Genomic DNA, 16,229 nt, shown 5'->3' with positions numbered 1-16,229 from the left:
CATAGGGAGAATAGACTTCAGATATCATGCCCAAATCCTTAGTAAAGAAAACAACACTGTCTAAGGATCTAGAGATCACATGTAAAAATGTCTAGCAAAGTATACAGCAATCAAAAGACCATAGAGATTTCACTAATATTACTGCATTATAGACTGATGTGGTCCCTACTTATCTATGAAAAAAATCAGATTCCCATTTCCCTAATGACATAGGTGACCTTTGTTGAAACAGCAGCCAGATGTCCAATAAGATTTCCTGAATTTCAAAATGCAACAAACTTAGCAGGTGGTCCTAAGTCTCTAAATCAAACTGTTAGGGTTTCTTGGGGGTGAAGGGTGAGGATTCCTAGCTTAGGAAAACAGGGTCAGTATGGGAAAAAAGTCTGAAAAAATCTAGAGAAAGCAAAAGAATAGAGAAAAATATTGGTAAAATTTGACAAATGCATTTCTCAGTATTATGTCAAACATGTTTACTGAGCAGCACAATTAATAAAAAATATTCTGTACTAGAGCCCCTAATTATTATTCCACGCAGGACAGAACACCTCTTCATTATGCCTTTTTGAATTGATTGTGTACATCAAACAGTCGAGATATAAATAAAATATGCCTGCATGCATAATGCCCTCACATTAAAGCTGAAGGCAATTAACCTATGATTTCTCATTAATTAAATTAAACAACCTTCTAAAAAATGTCTAAAATCAAACCAGATTTCTTTTAGTGTAGATTTTCTCCACAATGATGCAGAGAAGCTGTTTACCAAATTTATCACACCAATTAAAAAAATGCTATTTCTGATTTTATCCCAGGCTTGTCTCTAGTTTTCTCCTGAGGTCCCAGTCTCATTTAGCTAAATCTGATTACAATGTCAGGGTTTAATTTTTTTCCCTCTGTCTTTAAAAATACCTGTTCTTATCAAGATTTTTTTTCCTATTAAAATGTCCAAACACCTCCCTGAGCTGGATCCATATCATATAGTGGAAAACTCAAATTATTTGGTGAATTTGCTGAATTTAGATAGCTGAAGCACATAAATGAGACACAAGAGGGCATAATGGGCCCCAAGTACAGGGCAGCCCTCAGCAAGGCTGGAAAATTCTCATTACCTCCTCCTGTTCAAGCTCTTTCCAATTCTCCCTCTCCTTCCCTGACTCCCAAGTTACACCGAGTTGTTAGGTATTTCAAATTTCAGTAGTCTCCCCTCTACAGAGTATTTTCACTTTAAAACAGGTATAAAATGATATGTTCCACCAAGGAATATATCCTTAATAATAGAAACATTTTGTTTTGCTTTTCTATAAAGTCCTTTGCAGATCCCCTAAAATCCCACTATATTAAGAGACCACGTAGTCAGAGATTGCCTCCACCTAAAGCCTGCCCTTCTTAACACACAAACGGGCGCTAAAAATTTTCTTAAACATCATGCATTGACTTCTTAAACATCAATCCCTTCTCCAATGGACAAAGTATATATATATATATATATATATATATATATTTACACTTTTTCTCATATCCTGAGGATCTGTCTGAAATAGTGCTTTCACATGGTAAGTCCTCAATAAATGATGCTGAACTGAACTAAATTTAAACCTGGGTTCACTCCTTTCCCCCAGTGAATCAGCACCCCATCTCTACTACCACAGGCTGTTAGTGACAGCCTTTGTCTTCTAGTTCCCTGGATTAGAACTGTGAAGATATCCTTCACTCTTTGGTCACCTTTTCTTAATCCTTTTATTGATTTCCTCATGAGGTGTTATCATCTCTTCCTCAAAATGACAGGAAGAAATGATGACTTCCTTTTTCTTGATTCCAACAACCACAGACTAATACAGACACATTACTTTGCCCTTAGAAACGTTAAGCTTTCCCAGACAGCCCTCTAATCCCACTCACTGCCTCTAAATTATCCCTCTATGATATACATTACCTGTACTCTTTAACAACAAATCTTCCTTCAGCCTTGTTTTGCCCTTGACCTCCTCCTCACACACGTACATCAGCTGTAAAGCACACAATGTCCATTGTCTGTTCAACAAATATCATCACCTTCACTCCTAGTAGAGCCCTGGATTTTGTGTTCTAAAGGCAGGAGAGAGTCTATACTCTTACAAAAGAACCACCCTTCCTCTGCTCTATGATTGGTCTAAACCAGCCAGCTTCTGGCCAATGGACTTTAAGGGAATGTTTCTGGGGAAGCTAATAAAATCCTCAATAACATGGCAAAGCTTCATAAGGACAAAATACTACACCTAAGTCTCTTCCTTACTGCTTGGAATATGAGTGTAAGGTTGTGACGCCTAGACCTATACCAATAGGTAAGAACAGTAAATCAAAAGAACAGAAAACCTCGGGTCCTTGATGGCATCATTCAGCTGGGAGCCAACTCTTCAAGACTTTTTGTTAAAGAATAAGAAATTTAAATTTAGTACATTTAATTTAGTTGAAAAAGATCAAAAGAAATTATTGGCCTCCCTGGTGGCGCAGTGGTTGAGAGTCCGCCTGCCGATGCAGGGGATACGGGTTCGTGCCCCGGTCTGGGAAGATCCCACATGCCGCGGAGCGGCTGGGCCTGTGAGCCATGGCCGCTGGGCCTGCGCATCCGGAGCCTGTGCTCCGCAACGGGAGAAGCCACAACAGTGAGAGGCCCGCATACCGCAAAAAAAAAAAAAAAAAAGAAATTATTTTACTACACAAGGTGAATCTGCAAAAAGACTCTGTAAAGCATTGTTCTTCAATGCCCCGATCTGGGAACCCACTGGCACAGAAGACCATGAGTACTCTGAATACTATGTAGCTTCATGATAAATTCTTTAGGAGAGTGATAACATACTGCACAGGATTTAATGTCAGGGTACACACAATCTCTGATCCAACAAAGGCATCTGAGAAATTCACTAAGCAGTATTTAAACAATTGAATCTGTCATGTGCATTCTGAGAAGTCCCTGAAGAAGAGTAAGCCTGACAGGATACAATGGCATTGGAGAAGCTATTATAGTCAATTCTATGAATCAGGTACCCTGATTCCCCAAGGCAATTTTTACAAGAGCGGGTCAATGGCTTACATTTAAGGCTTTGTTTTAAAAATGATACAAGGGATTTGAGAAAAGGTTTCCTTTTAGTTACAATACCTTTTAATACTACATTAAAATAAGACAGGTGCTATTGATACAAAGGTACATTTTGATAAAAGGATTTTATGATAAATAAATCTTAAAATGAAGTACTAATCCAATTTTTACTGCAGACCGTCATAAATAGAACACAGTATGCTGTACATAAAGAAATGAAAAAGCCTACTAAAAAGGTCTAAAGTATTAAAGTAATGTGACTGAGTTTTACAAATCTGTACATATGATTTTAGTCACTTCAATGTAGTCATCTTGTATATGGTGTGAGAATGTAGCCCAGTCTGATTCTCTTCCATGCAGCTGTCCAGTTTTCCCAACACCATTTGTTTAAGAGACTATCCTAACCCCATTGATTACTCTTGGCTTCCTTGTCAAATACAGGTTGACTATATGTGTAAGGGCTAATATTCCCAGGCTCTTGATTCTATTCCATCGGTCTACGTGTCTGTTTTTATGCCAGTACTGTACTGTTTTGACTACTGTAGCTGCTTTGTGTCAGTCTCAGCCTATCAACAGCGACTTTATCTGCTAGGAATGCCTGAGGGCACTTGGGCCCATGCTATTTGTGGTGAGCCCCACAATGTAGCGGCTGGACCACTCTTGTGGTTCTTATTATAAGAACCACAAGAGTAAGACACACTGCAGCAACAACCATCAGGGAACTTGGAAAAAGCAAAGGTTATTATTCACCAATCCTGGAGGGTACCTGGCACACCTGGGGCCATACCACAAACTCATGGATTTGGAGGGAAGGAGAGAAAGCACAGACCTGGGGTTCTGCCTTTATTCGTGCATTCACTATTTACTGGTGAATTTAAAACATAAGAGCAAGAAGTAAAGTACAGGAAAGGAGAAGCAAGTAATCAGTCATCTAGGTCACCCAGGGCTTTCTAAAAGGGAAACTTCATGGATGAGGTAAGCCTGGCCGTTTATTTACTTTGTTGTGTGGCTGGCCATGTGTTTATTCGAGACGAACGTCTTCGAAATGGATGCCTTGGCAATCAAAAGCTTAATGTCAGTCTCTTCAATTACAATCAAAAAATTGCCAGATATTTCACTAAAATAGCTTAGTAATACAGTTTAAAACCAGGAAGTGTGATGCTTCCAGCTTCTTCTTTTTCAGGATTGCTTTGGTTATCTGATGTCTTTTTTGGTTCCATATTAGCTTTAGGATTGTTTGTTCTATTTCTGTGGAAAAATGCCATTGGAATTTTGATAAAGGATTGAATTGAACATATGGGTGGCTTTGTGTAGTATGGCCATTTCAATAATATTAATTCTATTAATCTATTAACACTGGATATCTTTCCATCTGTTTGTGTCTTCTTCAATTTCATCAAAGTATTGTAGCTTTCAGACCTGTTAGTATTTGCTTAATATATTTAGGTGCTCCAATGTTGAGTGTATATATATTTACAATTGTTATGTCTTCCTGATAAATTGACCCCTTCATTATTATATAATGATCTTCTTTGTCTCTTGTTACCATTTATAACAGGCCTAAAGTCTGTTTTGCCTCTTATAAGTATAGTTACCTCTGCTCTCTTTTGGTTTCTACTTACATGTATTATCTTCCATCCCTTCACCTTAAGCTTATGTGTGTCCTTAAAGCTGAAGTGAGTCTTTTGGAGTCAGTATATAGTTGGATCCTTTCATAGTCATCTAGCCTCTCTATGTCTTTTGATTGGAGAATTAAATCCATTTACATTAAGAGTAACTATTAAGGGAATTCCCTGGCAGTCCAGTGGTTAGGACTCTGCGCTTTCACTGCTGAAGACCCAGGTTCTATCCCTGGTCAGGGAACCAAGATCCCGCAAGCCATGCAGCGTGACAAAAAAAAAAACCCAAAACCAGAGTAATTATTAATATGTAAGGACTTACTAATGCCATCTTATTAATTGTTTTCTGGCTGTTTTGTAGTTTCCTTGCTCCTTTCTTTTTACCTTGCTGACTTCTTTTGTGAATTGATTTTCCATGGTGATATGCTTTGATTCCCTTCTCTTTTATCTTTTGTGAATCTACTGTAGGTTTTTGCCTTGTGGTTATAATGAGGCATATATAAAACATCTTACAGATAATAGTCTATTTTACATTGATAACAACTTAACTACAATCACATACAAAAACTCTACCCTTTTGCACCCTCCCATAATTTTATGCTTTTGATGTCATAATTTACCTCTTTTTATATTGTGTATTCATTAACAAATTATTGTAGCTATAGTTATTTTTAATACTCTTGTCTTTTCATCTTCATAATAAAGTTAAATGGTTAACACTCCACCATATTACAGTATTAGGGTATTCTGAATTTGCCTATGTATCTACCTTTACCACAGTGTTGTATAGGTTCATGTTTTCATGTTACTAATTAGTGTCCCTTCATTTCAGCTTGAAGGACTCCTTTCAACATTTCTTATAAGGCAGGTCTAGTGGAGATGAATTCCCTCGGCTTTTGTCTGTGTAAGTCTTTTATCTCTCCTTTGTTTCTGAAGGATAGCTTTGCTGGGTAAAGTAGTCTTGGTTGACTTTTTTTTCTTTCAGCACTTTGAGTATATCATTCCACTCACTCCTGTCCCATAAGGTGTCTGCTGAGAAATCCACTGATAGCCTTAGAGGAGTTCTAAGTTACAAGCTTTTTTTCTCTTGCTGCTTTTAAGATTCTCTCTGTGTTTGATTTTTTGATCAGTTTTATTATAATGTGTCTTGAAGAAGATCTCTTTAAGTTGACTTCAGTGACTTAAGAGCTTCGTTAACTTGGATATGCAAATCTCTTCTCAGATGCGGGGAATTCTAAGCCATTATTTCTTTAAATAAGCTCTCTGCCTCCCTTCTCCCTCTCCTCTCCTTCAGAACACCGATAATTTGTAAATTGGTCTTTTTGATGGTGCACCACAGATTATATGACTTTCTTCTCTCTTTTTCACTTTTTTTCTTTGCACTCCTCTGACTGACCACAGGGTGGAGAAGTGAGGTGTGTGGGTGAGGCAGGGTACTAGGGGTGCCCATGGGCCAGTCAGGCGATCCACAGATGAGGCATTTTCAGTGGCTCATGAGTAGTCTTCTTCATGGAATCCACGATACAGTTAGTATCTGTGTCCCTTTAACATCCTCTGAGAGTTCTATATGCTGCTTTCCCCACCTCTATTTGCCCCTCAGTCATGTAGCTCATGATTCAGTACTCTGGATGGGGTGGAAGAGAAATGAACCTTTTGGCAGCATGCTGCAAGAGACTCGAGCTGAGGACAAACTTTCTTGGCCCTAAGCTGTGCCACCTTGGGAGAGGGGTGATACAGATAAAGTCAAACTGTTCCTCTTACGCACTCCAATGTGTCCTAACTTGTATTTTTTGTTGTTGTTGCTCTAATGGAGTCCTGAAACTTCGTCTATGGAAACCTGGACTTTCACAAGGACTCTCTCATCTGTGAGTGACTAACTCAGTGTTCTCCAGGGGCTACCAGACCATGGCCAATAGAGGCTGCAGTTGGCTCACAGGCCACTGCAGTGTCCACACCTGGGACCAAAGTCTGTCTGCCTATTACCTGATGTGTTGGTAGATAAGACTTCTCCCAGGTTCCCTGGCATATAGTGCTGGATCCACAGTGTCTGGCTCCCTCAAAGGCACGTTTGTCCATGGATGGATGACAACTTTTTGTTGTTGAGGGAGAAGAGACAAAAATGAGGGACTTCTTAGGCTGCCATGATGCTTATGTTACTCCTGACCATTAGATTTTAGTTGACGTTCTGTATTTATCCTCCTTCAGGAAAAGAATGTACTGACCATGCAAATGTACGTGTTTCAGTTCAGTGTCAATTATATACCTTGTTACAAATATCAAATAACTCAAGTCAAATCTAAATGGTGAGCACACAAAAAAAGTTGTGAACAAAGATGAAATAAGAGCAAGAAGTGCAGCATCTAAGGAAAATTAGAATCAAACCTGGAATTAAATTCTAGCTGTGCCAGTTTATAAGCTGTGGGACCTATGTATGGTAAGTCACTTGATCTCTCAGAATCCACGTTTTCTCATTTGTGAAGTGAATATTAATACAGTATGGTATTGTTGGGACAATTAGCAATGATATATTTCTAATCCAAATGTCAGTTGAGATCATCCTTTCCTTTTCATGCTGTGATCTCTGGAAACTCCAGTCCCCAAGATGCTTCGAGTCACACTGGGGCTTAAACTCTACGGTCCTCTCTCCTTCTAAACTCTTGTTTCTGCTAAATCTTTGATCTCTTTCACATTCTGCCTCCTGTATCTTTCTCTTTTTTCTAAATGTGCCACCTCAGAGCACAATCTTTTTCCTCTGATTTTTCCAAATCATCTAAGGCATTTATGCCTAGTAGACACTGACAGAGTATTAACAGATTTAAAAATAAATATTAGAAATGTTGTGGGCTATTTCCTGTTCCCAGCCAGCTTTCCTACTAACATTACTCCCTCTCTCAACGTTTTCCTCAAATCTCCTTCCCTACTCCCAACCACCAAAGTTTGTTTTATTTCTTTTGAAAATCAGTGTGTTACCTTTGCTTCTCACTCCCAAGGTCATTCTTGTTATGCCCAGAGAGGATGATTTTAAGAAGAACTTGGTGGGCAGCATTTAAAGTAATGTTGTTTAGCTACATCCTTAAAATTCCTGAAGCGCAGACATTCAATTAGTGGTAGTTGTTATCATTATGTGTATAAATCGCCAAGGTAATGACCTTGAAATGCTATACTCTTTTGAATATATATATATATTCTTTTATGTTTGTTAACAAGCCAGTCCCATTATTTTATGGTCACCACTTACAAATCACCATTCCAGAGGCCACAGAGGGTAATTCAATACTTTTGATTTTTAGAGTGCTGAAAAATAACTCACAATCATTACTTTTTCAATTATATCCCAACAAATGGACATTTTTTTTCCTTGTTTTGCTCCAACAATCACCTAATTTTCTGTGTTAGATGTATTCTGCTTTGGTCTTTAGAAAACCACCTCTCTGTACTCTCAGCCTTTTTGCCTCCTCTTGTATTGCTGACACCAGCCCCACAGCCAGGGTGTATCTTGTGATCTAGGCTTAGAGAAACAGTACATTACACTCCCTGGCTTCAAACATAAGTCAAGGATGGACACAGTACCAAAATTGAATGAATCAGACCAAATGAGACAATTCTAGATGCTTTTAGGAAAGCCAACTGTAATGGTTAATTTTATGTATCAACTTGGTATAAGGGATGCCCAGGTATTTGGTCAAATGTTTGGTCAAACATTATCTGGGTGTGTCAGTGAGAATAATTCTGGATGAGATTAACATTGAATTGGTGGACTGAGTAAATCAGATTGCTCTCCTTAAGGTGGGTGGGCCTCATCCAATCAGTTAAAGGTCTCAGTTGAACAGAAAAGTTGACCCTCCTCTAGTAAGAGAGAATCCTTTCTGCCTGACTGCCCCTTTGAACTGGGATATCAGCTTTGTTCCTGCCTTCAGACTCAAACTGAAATGCCAGCTCTTCCTGAGTCTCAAGCCTGCTGGCCTGTGGATGGGAATGAAACCATCAGTTCTCCTGGTGCTCCAGCTTGCTAATGCACCCTGCAGATCTTGAGACTTACCTGCCTCTTGTCTTGTGAGCCAATTCATATGTGTATGAATCGTTTCTCTGGAGAATCCTAATACACCAACTATCCAAGATGAACCTTTTATAGACATACTGTTATTGTCAAACACACAGATAATTTTTCTGAAAATAAAGCCAACACAGCAGAAAACTGCACTGACAGACAGAGAGAGAAAAAAAAATCCTTGTGGTCTTTCCTTGAGCCCTTGGTCAAGCAAAATTTGAAACCAACTCTATCCCTGGGTTTTTTCTGTTACATAGCAGAATAAACTCCCTTTTTGCTTAAAGGACCTTTCTATGTTTTGTAACAAGAATTTTTACTGATAGCTCATTTCATCCAAATTGGGGATAAATAAATACAAAGAAATACATACAATCATCCAGATAAAGTAAATGGAAACACAGAGACACACAATAAATGGAAAAAGTTTACACAAAGTCACATATAAACCAAGTATGCAAAAGCACATGTAATTAGCTTCTGGGGAAAGGTCCAAATTCAGGACCTTCCTAATGGCTAATAATTAACAGTTGTGAAATTTATAATTTCCATGAAATTAAAGAAGATCAATTGCATGGGAAGACCCCAGTTTCCTGATTCAAGAAAGGAAACCAAATATAATATTAAGATAGTCATCAAATCATAAGGAAAGAGAGCAAAATAAGAAGGAATGGAAAAGAATTACAAAAACAACCAGAAAACAATTAATAAAATGACAATAGGTGTATATTTATCACTAAAGATGCAAGAACTTTATATTATAGAGCATGCCTTAAATCACAGTATTTTGGAAACTTTTCAAATAATATAGGACTTCTCATAATATACAGCATTCTCAGAACAGCTAACTTTTAACAATGTAATTCCTTAGAGAACTCTAAAAAATAAATTGGTTGAAAATATACCTCTGTAAAAATGAATAATTTGATACAAGATCATTGGATATAAGCCAATTAAATGCTGAAGGATGTCTGCTAAAAATGATAATTTGTGATTTGAAGTTGTTAAATGATGCATGTTCATTCTTTAAGACAATTTGATAGCAAAATCAATTGTCTGTAACCTAACATGTGAAAGAAAACCCATACGAGTGATATAAAGAATACTTATCTTTTTATTCTAAAAAGCATTAAATCTATTTCATCCACAAGCAATTTCAATTCATTACAATATCAGGATAATAAAGAGGAAAACATATGCCCATTATACACTAGCATATTTTCAATGAGGATATTATCAAGTGGGAGAATGGCACCAACTGACTCATTTGTGAATGTAGTTTCTTTGTGAGCCTCAGTATGAGAAGTTTATGTTGATTTTATATGACTTAATCTAGTTAAAAAACTACTACAGATCACAGGACAGAGGCCTAAATAAAGTTTTTATAGGAATATAGCCATACCCATTCTTTTATGTTTTATTTATGCTGCTTTTGGGCTCCAGTAGCAGATTTGAGTGGCAGAGACACAGACTGCATGGCAGTAAGACTAAAACATTTACTATGTGTCCCTTTAAGAAAAAGTTTGTGTACTTGGGACTTAGTTGAGAACTGCCCCTGGGTCCAAGTGCACTATTTTCAAATCTTAGATACTTTTATTCACAAAATTACAATGTGAAATTGTGGGTAAAGATTGTCAATATTGAATGAGTAAAACTTAAAGCCTAGTTGTTCATCATGTAGAATACTGGCCCAAGGAACACAGACTTGAAATTAGTTAGGAAGGAAACTAGCATAGAATTTAGAAGACATGCCTATTTAATCAGTGGACCTATAACATCAGGTAAAGTAGAAGATTACCTTTTCAAAATTGAACAGATTAATTAATGGACTAGCAGGATGAAAATAGAGGATTACTTGCTAAAAAATGAATAATGAACCTATAACATAGGGTGAAGTAGATTACTATTTTAAAAATGAAGAGATTACTCAATGAGCACATTCAGATGTGACTAAAATCAGACCCCACAGTTTCCAAATAAACCATAAAAACTGCAGGGAACTTAAAGTCTTCAGGAGGTATTCTATTTAATTTAAACTCTTTAATCAACTATTCTAAATGAACAACCACTATTACAGTAATAAAACCTGAAAAAGACTTGGAGACTACAAAGGTCAAGCAGTTCTCAAAATAACTTCCTTTGTTGTATTTTATGAGGGTTCACTTAATACATTTGCTTACTATCTCAGAGTTGTGGGACCATCCTTCCTAAGAAAACTCAGGATCTGGTATAAATAGTAGAAATAAAAGAGTAAGTATCTATAGAGTAAAGTAAGAAAGAGCAAAAGAAAAGATAAATGTGCTCCAAAGAAATGGGATAAAATCAACATCTCTTAGCATGAATGTTGCAGGCCAAAACTCATCTCATTTATGCTTGAAGAGAGAATATACCATACCTGTCATCTCTCTGCTTGCTAAGCAGGAAATGAAGCTGGCCAACTAACACATATGAACTCTGTTCACAGAGCCCAAAATGAACTTTCTACTCACAGCAGAGGCCTGTTTAGGAAAAGGCCTACACAATGACAGAAGAACACATGCTAACCATCTACATTAATCAACCTAGTCCCTCATAAGTCGTTTTAAATATGAATTAATAAAGAAGCTCTGCCCAACATTTGAGGAAAATCAATAATGTGAAATAAAAATGAAAAGGTAAATAAAGAAAATGAATAAGTTTGAATGAAACAAGATTATTTGGGAGAACAGAAGAAAACTTTTTTAAATTTTTAATATTTAATTAATTGATTAATGAAAATGTATGATGCCCAAGAAACAAAAACAGACTGCCATCTATTTTTTTAAAAAATCAAAGAACCAAATAAAGAGTTCTTATAAGTAAAAATATGATTGGTTAAAAAAAATAGAAATAGGAATAAATAAGTAAGGTATCTTCCAAGCATTGAACAAGAAGAGACAAAAAGGTAGAAATATAGAAAAATTTGAGTCATATAAGATGGGATGAAAGGAAAAATCTTCAGAAAGAAAATATGAGGGAGTGATGAAAGATATAGTAGAAGAAAAATATCCCAGAGCTGAAGAAAATTACTAGATAAGAATGGTACCACAAAGATTATTGAAAAAGTCTTATAGACACATTCTAATAAAATTTTAAGTACTCCAAGATAAAGAGAAAACCCTAGAAGCTTCCAGAAAATGAAAACAAAAGCAAGCAAGACTCATATTGCAACCAAATATCTCATTCAAAATACTGGATGCTAGAAGAAATGGAACAATATCTTCAAGGTTCTGAGAAGGGGATTAATATCGACCCTAGAATTTTACACAAACTATTAATGACATGTGATGACAAAATAAGTTCATTTTCAAACACGAAAAAACTCTGAAAGCTTTTCACAGATATATCTAATGCAAAAAAAAATACTTCAGAGGCAATTGAGCAATATTCAATTCAATGATTCAAAAAACACTGACAGCTAAAGATATCACACACACACACACACACACACAAAACAGAAGGAATTGGGAAAGAAAATGACAAAATTTTGAACATTTCCTTTTCTGTGGTTGATATCTTTCTTCTTGGTTGTTCATTGATACAGTATTTAAAACTAACCTAAAGACAAAGTCTAGAATTCTTAACTATAGTTATAATATTGAGTAGAAACAATAATATCAATTTATATAGACATCAATCAAAAGATAGTATCTGAAGTTAATTAAGAAATACTGGTTTAAGTGTAACATCTAAAGTTATAAATGTATATGAATAAAAATAATAATATATAATTATATATAATAAATTAAAATTATGAGTAAGGAGAAGGGTGTGAGAGTAATAGAATTAAGTCAATTTCTCCTTTCCATACTGGGGTAAAAACAGGTGCTGTGCTAAGTTGCTGAATACAGAAAGAAATACAAGATTTAAACGCCAGAAGAACTAACAATAAGAATTATGAAAAGTGGTTATATCTGAAAAGTGGAACTGGAGTTGAATGATATCATGGGATATTTTAAATTTCATACTCTTTTGCATTGTTTAAATTTTTTCCATGGGCATATATTACTATAATAATATTAGTAATAATAAAAAATAATTATCCCAAGTACTAACCATGATATGGATTTCTAGCACCTCACTCACCATATTCAAATATGGAAAATACAATCCCAGAATCTATATGTATTCCCAGATATGAGTACCAAAAACATCATAGAAGGTTTTCAGATTTTTAGAAGATATAATATTTTATAGTATAATTTAAATATGATAAGAATTCAGGTGGGATCTCCTGAGTTCCATCTTGTTTACCACATAGGTAACTTTACCAGTGTAGTTTTTAACTTCCCATCAGTTTTTGTCAAGCCAAGAATTAAAACCCTGTGAAGTAGGAGCATCAGTTCCTCTTTTGAGGCAACCAAGACAGCATTCAGTAGATCCTAGGACACCAAATAATCAGCAATAAAATTCAAAAGTCCCAACCATTTCACTTTTCTTAGCCCTTTAATCCCAATAGTCTAATTATGAGTACAAACAGGCCCTAGGTCGAAGTTAATGTAAGAGGAAATTGATCACTTTCTAACCAGTTCATAGAATCCTTCCTAAGTGTAGCAATAAGCACAAAGGAGATAATTATAGTTCTGTTTCCCAGATTTCCCCTAGGGCTCTGCTATGCACTTCCATTCAGCAAGATCAGTTTCTCTTAGTAAAGAATTATTCATTCATATGTATTCAACTCACCAAAGGAGAACGGTCCCAGAAATGCAATCTCCTCCTTCTGCATTGGCTCCCAGTAGAACTCTACCAAGCCGACTCCCAGACCAGTCATTCAGATGTCCTGAGACAAGTATCTCTACCATGGAGATGCCTAAAGTAAAGAACAGTTGAAAGATTACCTAGCCTGTGTGAACCACGTACAATTTCAGGAAATGCATCAGGATTTTTCCATGAGACACAACATCAAGTAGTTCTGAGAATGAACAGAATGGCAGTAGTTTGCTTGCTTTTATGTTTCCTTCTAACATTTTGCCCTCAAAACAAAAGGCTTAAAATCATGGCTATAAAAACAGGTTATTAAAATTGAGATGCTCTTAAAACCTAGCAGGAAAGCTGACTCCTCCAGATTCTTATACATGGAACCCCAACCAACAACATTTCAGGGAAGAAATTTTAATGAGTGGCAATTTTCAGGAAATCTAATGAGAAGAATACAACTTTTTTCTTATGATATGGTAGCTCTAACACTGCACCTGTTATGGGTGACTTGGCCCAAATAAAAAGGGGCAAGCTCATCAAAACAAGATGTATTATATGTAACTATTTGGGACAGTATACTTTCTTTTCTTTTTACAACATAATACTCAGACTAGAGTGTGTCTCATGGTGATTTATACAGAAAGACTTCACGCAGGGAAAGGGAGGTCAAGAAATGGATGGAACTAGTAGTTACACTAATGTATACATTGATATTTCTCAAAACTCATCTAATTGTACTCCTAAGAGCTGTGCATTTACAGCATATAAAGTTTACCTCAATTTAAGAAGAAAGACGTTGAGTCATCCTGACGTTTTAAGACCCCAGGAAGGTGAGGGCTTAGAAAGGCATTGTTTTACCTGTGAGCAGTCCTCTTTTTGCACAGTTCCAGTATGTGTGAACTTCAGTTACCACGGTTCAGTTAAATAACAGCAGTTCCCTGACATATAGTTCAAATTTCAGTTGCCACAATAGACTACCTAATTGCATAAAGTACAAACTTCACTGTTAGCCCTTCAGTCCACAGATCACTATGTAAATAATGGATGTACTCATGATTGATGACTCATCGTGTCACTTCTTTCAAAGTCTGTTGGTGACTGGTCACTGAGCATCTGTTATTCAGTTCACACAAGCTTGTAGTTGTGTTGCTTCCTTGGCTTTTCGTGGTAAACCCTTAAGACATTTTATGAAAATGAATACTTAAAAGAGAGAATTAGCCAATCAAATGAAAGTGCAGCAAAGAAACAAAAAGTGGTAACACTTGGAAGTGAAATTCGAATCAAACATCTATTAAAAAAAAAAAAAAGGAGCTGACTTGGAATATTGACACTGCTGCCCGTCAAGAGACCCTAGATACACAGCTGGAGGAACTTAGTGAAGGCCAACGACTTACCCACATGAATGATAAAAGCACTTGTGACAAAAAAGATAAAGGTGTCACAGAGGCAGTGACACCAGGAAAAAAGTTCACATTAAAGGAACTCTCAGAGATATTTCATGACATTGAAAGCAAAACAGTTAAAATGCTGGGAGGTGGTCCAAAGGAGTAGGACAATTCCCAAAGCATAGAAGAGATGCTCACTCCATACCATAAGTTATATGAAAAGAAGAAGGCAACCACCTTTCAATCTGTTTTTCTTAAGTTTTTTACAAAGAAATAATACACCTTAATTCTCAATGTCTCTAATGTTTTAAATTAGAGTGTTATAAATAAATATTAATTTTACCATTTTTTATTTTGTTATGCATTTCCAATCAATAGTAAGATAGTTTTTAAATTTTTGACATTTTGAAGGGTAGAAGAACAATTGTAATTTTTTCATTGATTTTTATTTTTTTTTAATTTCATTGTGGTAAGAACACTTAAGATGAGATCTACCCCCTTAACAAATTTTTAAGTTTCATTGAAGTTGACCCTTGAACAATGCAGGGTTAAGGGCACCAGCCCCCTGCAGTCGAAGATCCACATATAACTTTTGACTCCCCCTAAACTTAACTACTAATAGTCTATGTTGACTGGAAGCCTTACCAATAATATAAACAGTCGATTAATACATATTTTGAATTATACGTACACGTATCATATATGGTATTATTACAATAAAGTAAGCTAGAAAAAAGAAAATGTTATTAAGAAAATCAAAATTAAGAGAAAATACATTTACAGTACTATACTGTATTTATTGATACCGTAAGTTTATGTCATCTGTTTGCAAGATGAATCATCTGTCTGTCACTATCTACATTAATATTGTCTTATATGATACAAAACATTATATGCTCTATGTATTACTAACATTCGACATCAAAAATGAACAGATAATGTGAAAAAGAAATTCATATTTACTTATAGGTATACCAATTCATGCACTGATAACAGCATTTGTAACAGGAGTATAATTGCTTTATGATAGCATACTGTAATCAATATAATTGTTTCACAGTAGCCTAGCTATACCTAATGAATGAATTATTTTAATATTTTTAAGGCATAAAGTATTATAGTCATATTCATAATACAGTATTGGAAACAGTGTTACACTTTTTAAAAAACTTACCTGTCATCATAAGCTGATACACAGTTTCTCCAATTATAAGGGAGAGAGGCACACTATACAAAAATGTTTCAAAAATTCTTTGAAAGCAAAGTTATAAAACAGTAAGGAAACTAACAGGTTATTAATTTTATATTAAATATCTCTCACCTTATGCCTACATAAGGATAGACTAGTATCTACATATATATTATGCATTCATGACATACCTGACTTT

The sequence above is a fragment of the Mesoplodon bidens genome (assembly GCF_964165515.1).
Source record: "Mesoplodon bidens genome assembly, chromosome: 16".
Taxonomy (NCBI): domain Eukaryota; kingdom Metazoa; phylum Chordata; class Mammalia; order Artiodactyla; family Ziphiidae; genus Mesoplodon; species Mesoplodon bidens.
This window is presented reverse-complemented; position numbering follows the sequence as displayed.